We start from the raw sequence: 10,925 nt of genomic DNA on the forward strand, positions 1-10,925 counted from the left end.
AATATGATTGTGAATTTCATCTTACCTGTTTAGATATCACAATGTATATTGACCTACTTATGACAATAAAGAATACTATGCTCGTATGTGGAACTATCTTTATGTATCTTTGAATTTAAATATGTATTTTAGACTATTATTCTAACGTAGGAGCCTTTACCTCAAAGCTTTGTTTTTACGTTTGTGATAATTCAATACATAAACTAAATTTTTCGAACTTTTTTTTTTTGCTGACTTAATCAATAAACAATTTTAGACTAAATTTAGAATGATTTCCTTCAAAAATAACCAAAGCCAGAATAAACGTTTCTTCCTGGTCATGCTCACGTGAAAATGATGAAATACTCAAACTTACAAGTGAGATATATGGTAATATATGCCAATACAAGTTTTTTCTGAGTTACTCATATGATATGGAATCAAATGCAAATAAAAAATCACATATGGAAAATGTCAATGAGAACCATGTTGCGTAATTATATCCAGTAACACTCGTCGATTTGAAGAAATTAGCAACTCCAAACTTACTGTACCAAAAGAATAGGGAAGTAATGGACCTAAAATTCCTACCATGCAATCTCCAACGAACTTAGAAATAAATTATGCCTTTGTTCAGCTGACACTGTCTACCATAACGATAAAAGTGAATTGTGCAAAAAGCTGTTGACCAAGAGATTCTTATTAAAAAGCCATGAAAGAAAAACTCACCAGTTATGTCTGCTGCTTCATCGTCGTCTTCTTCTTGTCACAGGCTGTTGAAAAAAACAGAGTATATGCCATTAACACATTTATAAGTAGAGACATTTAGTATATATGCAATAAATTACATACATTGTGTAAGATCATATAAATATGGCTGCACATATGTACGCAGACACACACACACACACACACTATATATATATATATATATATATATATATATATATATATATATATATATATATAGTGTGTGTGTGTGTGTGTGTGTGTTTGTGAAGGTATATAATAATTAGATATTTGCTATGGACAGACAAATGGTATTGATTATTATTCTTATAAGAAAATTTCGATCTCCTGGAACCCGTCTCACCATTCTCTTTAACTCTCCTTATCCTTTCCCATTACCCCCTCCCCTCCCCAACTGTCAGGTACCCTAATACGACCTGTCCAGGCAGGCGTTGGGGGTAAACACCGGAAAAATACGACCCTAGCCATGGATAGCTTTCTAAACCTCTCCCCGCCCTCACCCCGCCCACGACTGCCTGACGATGACAGCCGATCGTCCAATAAGTGTAATTTACGGCCGTTAATTTCTTTTCCGATACTTTATCTCGCACTGACTGTTACATTATGCATTTTTCGATGGAATGGTCAGAGGGAAGAAATTGTCTCGGGACTGTTCCCAGGATCCTATAAAAAATTTTTGTTTCAGTTAATGCTGATGGGAGGAAATTGGAAGTTGTTGTTGTTTTTTTTTTAAAGATTTAGTCTTGTCTCATTCTGTGCTACCAACAATATATGCCGCCACCCCCCACCCCCTCTCTCTCTCTCACATTGCAGTTGCAATAAGATTTATTTTTGTCATCATTCTTTACGGTCATTATTGAGTTTACGTCTACAAGTGTACTATGCTCTCTCTCTCTCTCTCATTAGTTTAATTAATGACAATCATTTTGCGGTGTATGCCTTTTATTTGACCACCTGTTTCGTTTTCTTTGAAAGAGGCCTTACACTTTGAACCAATTACGTATAACTCAAATGAAACATCAAATACTTAGCAAATGTTCAATGACAATTTTTTCTTTAACATTTCAAGGTTTACAACCTACGTCTATATATATATATATATATATATATATATATATATATGTGTGTGTGTGTGTGTGTGTGTGTGTGTGTGTGTAAATGTAAATAAAACCTTCTGTTAAGACAGGCTACATCTCAAGTGTAAAAGGCCCATTAAAACACTTGCTTAAAGCAAAGCCCTAGTTTTAAAACCAGAGTGTTTTTATACACATATACACTAGATATGTTTATATACTGCGTATGTCTGCCTATATATGTGTATGTATAAACATGTATATGTGTATATCTATATATATGTATATGTATACATGTATACACATGTATACATATATACATATGCACACACACATAATATATATATAGATATATATATATATATATATATATATATATACATACGTATAAATATATATATATATATATATATATATATACATATATATGCACATATATACATATATATATTATATATATATATATATATATATATATATATACATATACATACATACATACAACATACACACACACACACACACACACACATATATATATATATATATATATATATATATATATATATATATATATATATATATATAGATATATAGATATATCAGCAATAAGACACCAAACAGCACGTGACAAATAAAAGACCAGGTACCAAGCGCTTTCGTGTATTGCGTACACTTCTTCGGGGTACAAAGTAAAATAAATAGATAGAAACATAAACAAGAAAATTTCGCAGAACAAAGATTAAAGACATTAACAAGCAAATCATCATTACAAATTGTCACTACCAAACAAGTAAGAATACTTTAAAAGTGCTTAAGAACTGAAACTGTAGTTAGTATAACAGGCTGTTGCTAAAAGGTGACATGGTATTTCCCTACAATTTTATAAACAATGTAACAATCTGATTTAAAAAGACCTGAACTCAGATTCATAAGTTGATCGTTAAAATGCTTAATAACGGCAGATTCAATTATATAAATATATATATATATATATATATATATATATATATATATGTATATATATATATAGATTATTGTTGTTGCTACTTTCAAAACGCATATATCTTCTCCTAGACTGTATGAAATGTTGTATGTAGAGTTTTGCAACATTTTTCAGATTCATTAGCTAGCTTAGGATGTCTTAAAATGTATGTTCAGATTCTGCATAACATAATTTAAAAGTATATAACGTATATGCAAAGAAAGGGAGATTATCTTTGTCCATTCTAAGATAAAGTTGTTTCAGTATCTTTTCATCGCCTCTAGACCAAGGGAGCTCGCAGTTTCCATGTTGTTTTCACAACATGTCAGTCATCGTGCTCAAGGAGTCTGTTTCGGTCGAGTACGTGTCTTTGTTGAGCATACTGGTTTCATACTCGTATGTCTTTGTCGAAGCCATATGCAGATTTCACGATTTTTCTGTAAAGTTACATCATATTAGAAGCTTCTAGAAAGATTGCATCATCTTTCTCACGCCCAAAATGTTTTGTGCCATCTCCACGGTCCAGTTTCCGAGAGCAAAAGATTTCATTATAGCTTTTGAATCCCTGGTGTTCAGATCTCTCTCTCTCTCTCTCTCTCTCTCTCTCGCACGCCACTTTTGATTTGATATTAAAGTAACGTAAAGATTTATACTTAGACATTGGTCACTCGTAACTTTTAGATTTCAGATTTGATATTTCTTAAGAGTTATTTAGTATCAATTAGTGTTTTTTGTGGAATCTGAACAAACATTGTACAAGTGTGTAATGGCACCTATTTTTGTGAAATTGTGAAACAAGCTGCAGCAGAGAAAGAAATGGGTATCCCCAGGTAAAGTGCTATATTCTTATTAGTTGCAACTAATAACTAATAGTTACAAGGGTTTGGAGAACTAATAACTAATGGTTACAATGATTTGAGTGAAACGATTTCAATTTTTACACACTGCAAATTTTTATGTTTTGTGTTTGTTTCATTTGAAGTTATTTTTTTGTGTGCATTTATTCATTTTTCTTGTTGAAGTGTGTCTTTTTTTATCTTATATTCTGTGTGATTAGCGTTTTTTTACAATTTTGGTACTTTCCACATTTTTCTGTGTTTTCATTTGCATTCACAATTTAATTAACTTAGTTATTTTCATTACTTAATCGTTGCACATTTAATTGAATTTAACACTTGTGAATTAATTTGCATTTATTCAGAATTCTTTTCAAGTTTTATTTTTGCTTAGCACTTGTGAATTCATTTCCAAATTTTAGTTATTACCTAACACTTTTGAATTTCAATTGAATTAATTTTCTTGAATTTTGTGATAAATTAATTTTGATTTAATTTTACTTAATTCCAGAATTAATTAAACTTTACTTTGTTTTCAAGTAACAGTAATTTTCCCTGATATTGTGAATTTCACACACTTATAAATTTTGAGTTTGATAATAAATTTTTGGATTTAAAATTTTTATAAGTGTTTCTTTTCACCAGTATTTGATTATGATTATATTTATGTTAGGTAGAAACATTGATCTGTTTTCCTTCAATTTACTTGAAGTGACCTAGAACCAGGGAAGTACTTAGACTTCTGAAATCAGGGGAAATACTTACTTTTAAAGTTGTTGATGGAGTGATGCTTTTTGATTAATTTAATTACTTACAAGATTACCTCACGCCTGTTTTGATGAACTTAGTCTGATTTTCATAGATACTGGTAAGCTGTTTAAGGGATCACTGTTGCCTTTAGAGTATTCAGTCGTTTAGTACCTGTGATGAAGGTTCAGGTGTCTGGTTGTTGTGAGGTAACAATTAATGAATGGTAAATGTAGTACCCAGATACTTGGCACTGTGTCACAATATATAAACATTAAAGTTCCCAAGATCTGAGCAGGTGGTGTAATTGGAAGGAAATCTCTTTGCTACCTGTAGCCTTGGAAATTTTCAGTAGAGTATTGTTGAATAGGTTGGAGCCGCTGGTTGACGGTACTCTGAGGGATAGATTAATAGGCCAGTAATAGGAAGGGGCGGGGTTGCAGTATCAGATCCTCATAGTTAGGTATTTAAAGCCGCAATTTAATGATATGGAAACTCCGTCAAGTCTTTTGTTTTATTGATTTTGAAGAAGCTTTGATAGTATTTCGAGACAGAGCCTAGTAAAAATCAAAAAGCATCATGGCATACCGGAAACGTTTGTGAGGGTTAGTCTGAACATGCATGAACATGTGACCCCATATAAAAATGGGTTAAAGCTGGGAAGAAGAAGTCTGAACATGCATGAGGGCACGTGTTGCAAAGTGAAAGTGATGGTTGATGGATGCTTGGGTGATCCATTTGAAGTTAATTCTGGTGTGATTCAGGGTGGCATTCTGTCTCCTCTGTTGTTTGTATTGGCCGTAGATTGCATTATGAGAAGGGTCAAAAGAGAAATGGATGCAGGTATATTCCGGGGAGAAAATGGGAAACTTCTTGACTTGGATTATATTGATGATATAGTTTAGATCTGCCAGGGACCCAAAATAGATGAAGTGTGTTAGGTTTTCTAGTTGATTTGGTTATGACAGTGGAAAAACTGCCATCAGGGTGCTAGGACAATTCGTCCCCGATTAATTCGTCGTCGGTTAATTCATCCGGGTCAATTCGTCTATCTCTATGGTCAATTCGTCCCCAAGTCAATTCGTCGTTGGGCAATTCGTCCCCAAGTTAATTAGTCGTTGGGCAATTCGTCCCCAAGACACGGAAATAAGACACTTTGGAATAAAAATGGTCGTTCAGCAGTTTTAATTTTTCTTCTTCATTACCTCTCTTTCAAATGCAATTTTCGAAAGAAAGTATTGAACTATTACTTTAGGACTAAAATTGTCTTTGGACAGTTTTAGATTATTTTTCAGTTCTGGATAGTTCAAAATAAAGTTTTATTCAGATCGAATTAGTTCAACAGAATAAGCCCATCCATCAACATGGCTACCTTAAGATTATAACTTCAAAGATAAAAAAAAAGAAAGTGGTCGATTAAGAGACATATATACACAAAAAATAAGGAGGATGCTGATGAACTGAAGATATACTGGAGGTGTGAAAATAGTGCGTGCAAGGCAAGAATTCATACAGATGAAAACTATAAATGAACTTAAAGAAGATTGGGATTCATAATCACGCTTCAACTGCTGCAGAGGTAAATGCCTGGATCACGGTCTCAAATATTAAAGAAAAGTAGATTTCATCTCGAAATGCACCTCGCTCAATTATCAAAGGGATGTTGAACAGTTAAACGACTGTACATTGTCGCAAATACCTCGGTTTGAACAGCTTAATAGGAATATCAGCCGTTGGAGGCAAGCTGGTTCCAGTTATCCTGCCACCCCACTTACAAGTTGGGTTCTCCATTCCAAGTTAATACTCTTACCTTGACACTGATGAAAAATTTCTAAGGTATGACAGCGGATTAGAAGATGTAAGACGAATGCTCATATTTGCAAGTGACGAAACAGACATTTAAAGCGGTACAACAATTGGGCGACAGATGGAACATTTAAATGCTGCTCTAGTATATTTTTTCAATTATATAGTGTGCACATTCAGATTAAGGAAAGGTTTGCAAGTGCCAAATTGCAAAAATTATCCAAAGAGAAAAGCCAAGCAAAAAAAAAAAAAAAAAAAAATACAAAAAAAAAATACAGACCTGAACCCGCGTGTAAAAAATGTCATAGAAAAATATGATTCAAACCAAAATTGCCGGCGACGAATTGACCAGACACTTTCATTAGGAATATGAATACTGAAAATGCACAGGATTGTCTAATTGAAGGTATGATTGTAACGCAAGTGGATAAGTTTAAATATTTACGTACTTATTTAGATAAGGATGGTTCTCTAAACACGGAATTTATGGAAAAATAAAAAAAAAAAGGCCCAGCAGGCAATGGAAATGCTTAAGAATATTTGGAATAATAAAAAGTTGACTGTCTGCAATAACAAAAATTTGAAGGTAATGGTTAGGAGTATTTTGACTGATGGGTGTGAGTCGTGGTACAGTACAATGACTCCGGATAATAAATTGCTAGCATTAGAATATAAGGCGCTCAGATTATTAGGAATTCATTGGAGGGATAGGATATCAAATAGCAGAATTAGAGAAGTAACGGGACTGCAGGCGGTCGATGAGTATGTTAGGTTCTCACGATGGAAGTGGATAGACCATGTGTGTAGAAGACAGGTAGAAGAGGCAGAGGTAGGCCAAAGGAGACGTGGTTGAGGACAACGAGGAGAGAAGCAGTAGATGAGTGTTGGGCAGATCTTGAGGTGCTAGCCCGGGACAGAATATGGTGGGGCGAGTTCATCGGAGCCCTAAGCATCCCCGTGGGTGCCACAGGAAATGATTGATTGTTTGATTGAAATATATTATATATATTATATATATATATATATATATATATATATATATATATATATATATATATATATATATATATTTATATATATATATATATATATATATATATATATATATATATATATATATATATATATATATATATATATATATATATATATATATATATGTGTGTGTGTGTGTGTGTGTAACTTTCATTTCCGTTATATTTACCAGTATTTATGACTCTCGTAAGAATCGAAATACTGCATTTGGTTTTAATTTTATTTTTATATGGGGCTTTACAACGTAATTGTAAGGAGTCGAGAAACGGGCTGAGAGAACGACCGATAATTCCTTCGAACTCGATAAATGCACTTCCGAGATTCTGGCCTATTTTGGACTCTGTAAATAGCCGAAATTCATTTGCAATCTATAATGGTTATTTTCACGTTCTGTGGATAAAACCCTGCGCCTCTCTAACTTATGCCTCAGTAGCTCAACTGTAAATGGCGATTACACGTGAAGACGTCATGCACTTATGGTAAAAAGCAAACGCAAAGTCAATATGACATACTGCAGGCACTTCGAACATCCTAACTCACTCTTCGCTGGGGCCGTTAACCGACTGAATGAACGCTACCTGGCGCCGGGAAATCAATAACGATGACGTCATCCATCATACTGCTACGCTGGGGTTTCTGATCCACGGGAATATAATCTGACGAGTTTCTTCTTTTCTTTTTGTTATTGTCATTGAATCCGGAATAGGATTCTTAACCTAAAATAACGTGACTCAACGACCGCGCGTTTCATGAATGTACCTGTTATGCATCTATGATGAAATGGTAAATTGAACGCATACTGCTTACGTAAAATTCCTCAAGGGAGTTTCGCGAGGTTACCGTAATATGTATTTATGACGGATTTCGTAAATTTAAAGCATATCATGTTGCGTAAAATGCCTCCCGAGTAGCATTCACAGTGAATGAAATGTGCCAAAACATATACGTTGTTCGAAGAAGCAAAACTTTTCGTTTCATTCGCGAATAATATTAGTGTTTTTATGAAAAGCAGATTTTTTTCTCTCTCCGACAGAGATCCGCTGTTGGCCTGAGATCAGAACGACGCCCCACCTTCCACCCCCCCCCCCCCCCCCCCCCCCCCCCCCCCCCCCACCCCGTCCTAAATGAACTTCCAGATGAAATCGGGGCAATTGAGGTGTAACGGGGACGAAAGGGAGTGCAAAAGAAAGGAACAAAGAAAGAGAGAGAGAAAAAAGCTCTCGCAGCATTCCTTTTTTTCCGAGAATGGGGAATTACAATAGGGCTGCTCTTCCATTACGTGTGTTTGTGCGTATATGGTATGTCTGTGTGTGTGTGTGTGGTGTGTATGTGTGGTGTGTGTGGGAGTGGTTTATATATCAATCAGTGGGTCCTGATATCAATGTACGTCAGCAAAACAAAGCCTCTGAATTGAATCGAAAGAAGAAGAATCTTCGAGATTTGTAACCGATGCTCAGATTGTGTCGACTTGCGTCTGCTGAATGAATAAAATATGGAACCGGATAACTGACATGAATTCTTACGTCAAATGCATCAATTTACGTGAGGGATGATGAACTCAGACAAAAAAAAATCATATCAGCCAACAAAATTATTTGATCGAATGAAGGAACAGTAATCGATTATAATATCTTATGATATTGCACATGTTTCCTTCATTAATTGATAGAATGATGTTCTCCTGTTTGGAAACCGATAGCATCGTGGGAAGTTTATCACTGGACCAATGGAGCTAAAAAAAAAGAAAAGAAAAGAAAACTCTGTAATTCATTGAGACCATTGTGGGAAAATTTTAAAGTCGGTGCCTCTTCTATAAGTCTAATTTCGATGGAAAACATCCGTCACCATCCACGGCACCCGAATCCCTTTAACAGAATAGTGAGAATCAACTTGCAAATCGTCAGTATCCGTAACTAATGCACTATAATGTCACACGGCCAGACTCCGTGTAGAAAGTCTGCAGTCATTGATACTAAAGTGATGCTTTGATGCCACTCTATACTATAACGCTCTCGTGAATAGTAATTAATTAATACTGATTTTATGTCTGTGTTGCTTTAAGAACGTGCAGATGATTCATTTGCCGGGCTGTATAAAAAGTGAAATATTATTTTCTTTTGTCAGTGACGAGATGGCTCTGATGTAATCAATAGCAAGGTTATTTGTATACCAGTTGTAACTACAATAAACTTTTTTTCTAGAAATAACGAGAAACGACGAGAGAAGGAAAATCAGCCCCGATGGCTGCTTACACTTGACAATCAACATCTTCTACAACTCTTGACTAAGCGAGATGACTAGATAAGAAACTTCTATGAAAACTCTACAGAGGGCAAGAATATACTTCTTTATGCTTTGCGGTTCAAAATATTTTTGTCTACAAAATATAATCCTAAATTTTATTTCACTCATCTTTATTCTTTGGATTTTATCTATAGAATAAAAAAAGCTTAAGAACTGTTATTATGGCGTATGGCAAACTACCAACAAAAGCAGCAAATATGGAATTAATGTGAGAGTTCATCGGTATTTAATTTCCATAACTCCTACTTTCTCCTGTTCGCGTTTCATATTAAGCAGGAGTAAGTATGCGCATTCATTTCTACGGAAGATGCACACTATCGTCCTATATTGTAAACCAAGCGTGAACAGCAAGCCATACTCTTCCTTAATTGTCATTTGAATCATTTGTTTTCAAATAATACTGGGCATCGGCAGTGGTAATTTCACACAAAGATATTGCATACACAAATGCCTGTAAATGTAACGTAGTTATTTTTAACTCTCTCTCTCTGTTTTAAGAGAAGTTGTTGAGAGCAAATACGAACAAGAATAAGGAGGATAAATGGAAACGGGAAGATGATGCAATGAATGATGGAATAGGGACGATGGAATAATGGAGCCTACTAATTCGTATAATATTTGGGAGCAAGTATAACGGATAACGGTCGAATAAGATAGGGCGAGTCACAGAATAGGTTAAAAAAATAGTTACTGAATAGATCAAGAAAAGAATGTAAGGTGGAAATGTGTGACGTTGAGCCAGGACTCCTTTATGGAAGGGAAATGTGAATGTTGAATGTAAGAATAAGAAAAGTTTTGAAACACTTTGCTTACCAAGTATGGCATTAAAAGGAACTGGAAAGATTTGTGAAGATACACATAAATAGTAAAAAGGTTCGAGAGAAATAAGTATGGTTTATCGTGCTTTAAAGTGGATCAGACATGGAGAAAGAATGAAAAAAGACAAGTCTCGAAAAGTGTGTATATTTCGGAGGTGTCAGGCGGGAATAGGAGAGAAATGCCTAGAAAGCGTTAGACAGGTGAAGTAAGAAACGTTTGGGAAAGGAAGGGCGAGAAAATATAAATCGACGTGAGTGGCGCAGTATGCGTGGTGAGGCTTGTCAGGCTGCTGATGGAGCATCTGTGTAAGTGTATGGAGCAGCTAATGTTAACATTCTCTTCATAGGATTTCATCCAGGATTCAGTTCCTTGCTGGACGAATGGTTTTCGTACTCGGCTGCCAATCCGGTGGTCCGAGGTTCGATTCCCGGCTCGGCCAACGCGGATTCCGAGGAATTTATTTCTGGTGATAGAAAGTAATTTCTCTATATGATGTGGTTCGGATCCCACATTAATCTGTAGGTCCCGTTGCTAAGAGACCAATTGGTTCCTAGCCACGTCAAAATATCTAATCCTTCGGGCCAGCCCTAG

At 35.1% G+C, this 10,925-nt stretch overlaps 1 long non-coding RNA gene across 1 annotated transcript in view; it reads right to left on the reverse strand.

Moving 5' to 3' along the window:
• Window positions 1-10,925, reverse strand: part of LOC135223667 (uncharacterized) — a 150,648-nt gene that overhangs the window by 135,888 nt on the left and 3,835 nt on the right. Inside the window, exon 2 of the long non-coding RNA XR_010316556.1 lies at window positions 709-752. This is a non-coding gene — a long non-coding RNA (uncharacterized LOC135223667). The remainder of the gene's footprint in view (window positions 1-708; window positions 753-10,925) is intronic.

Source organism: Macrobrachium nipponense, chromosome 10 (assembly GCF_015104395.2).
Source record: "Macrobrachium nipponense isolate FS-2020 chromosome 10, ASM1510439v2, whole genome shotgun sequence".
Classification (NCBI taxonomy): Eukaryota; Metazoa; Arthropoda; class Malacostraca; order Decapoda; family Palaemonidae; genus Macrobrachium; species Macrobrachium nipponense.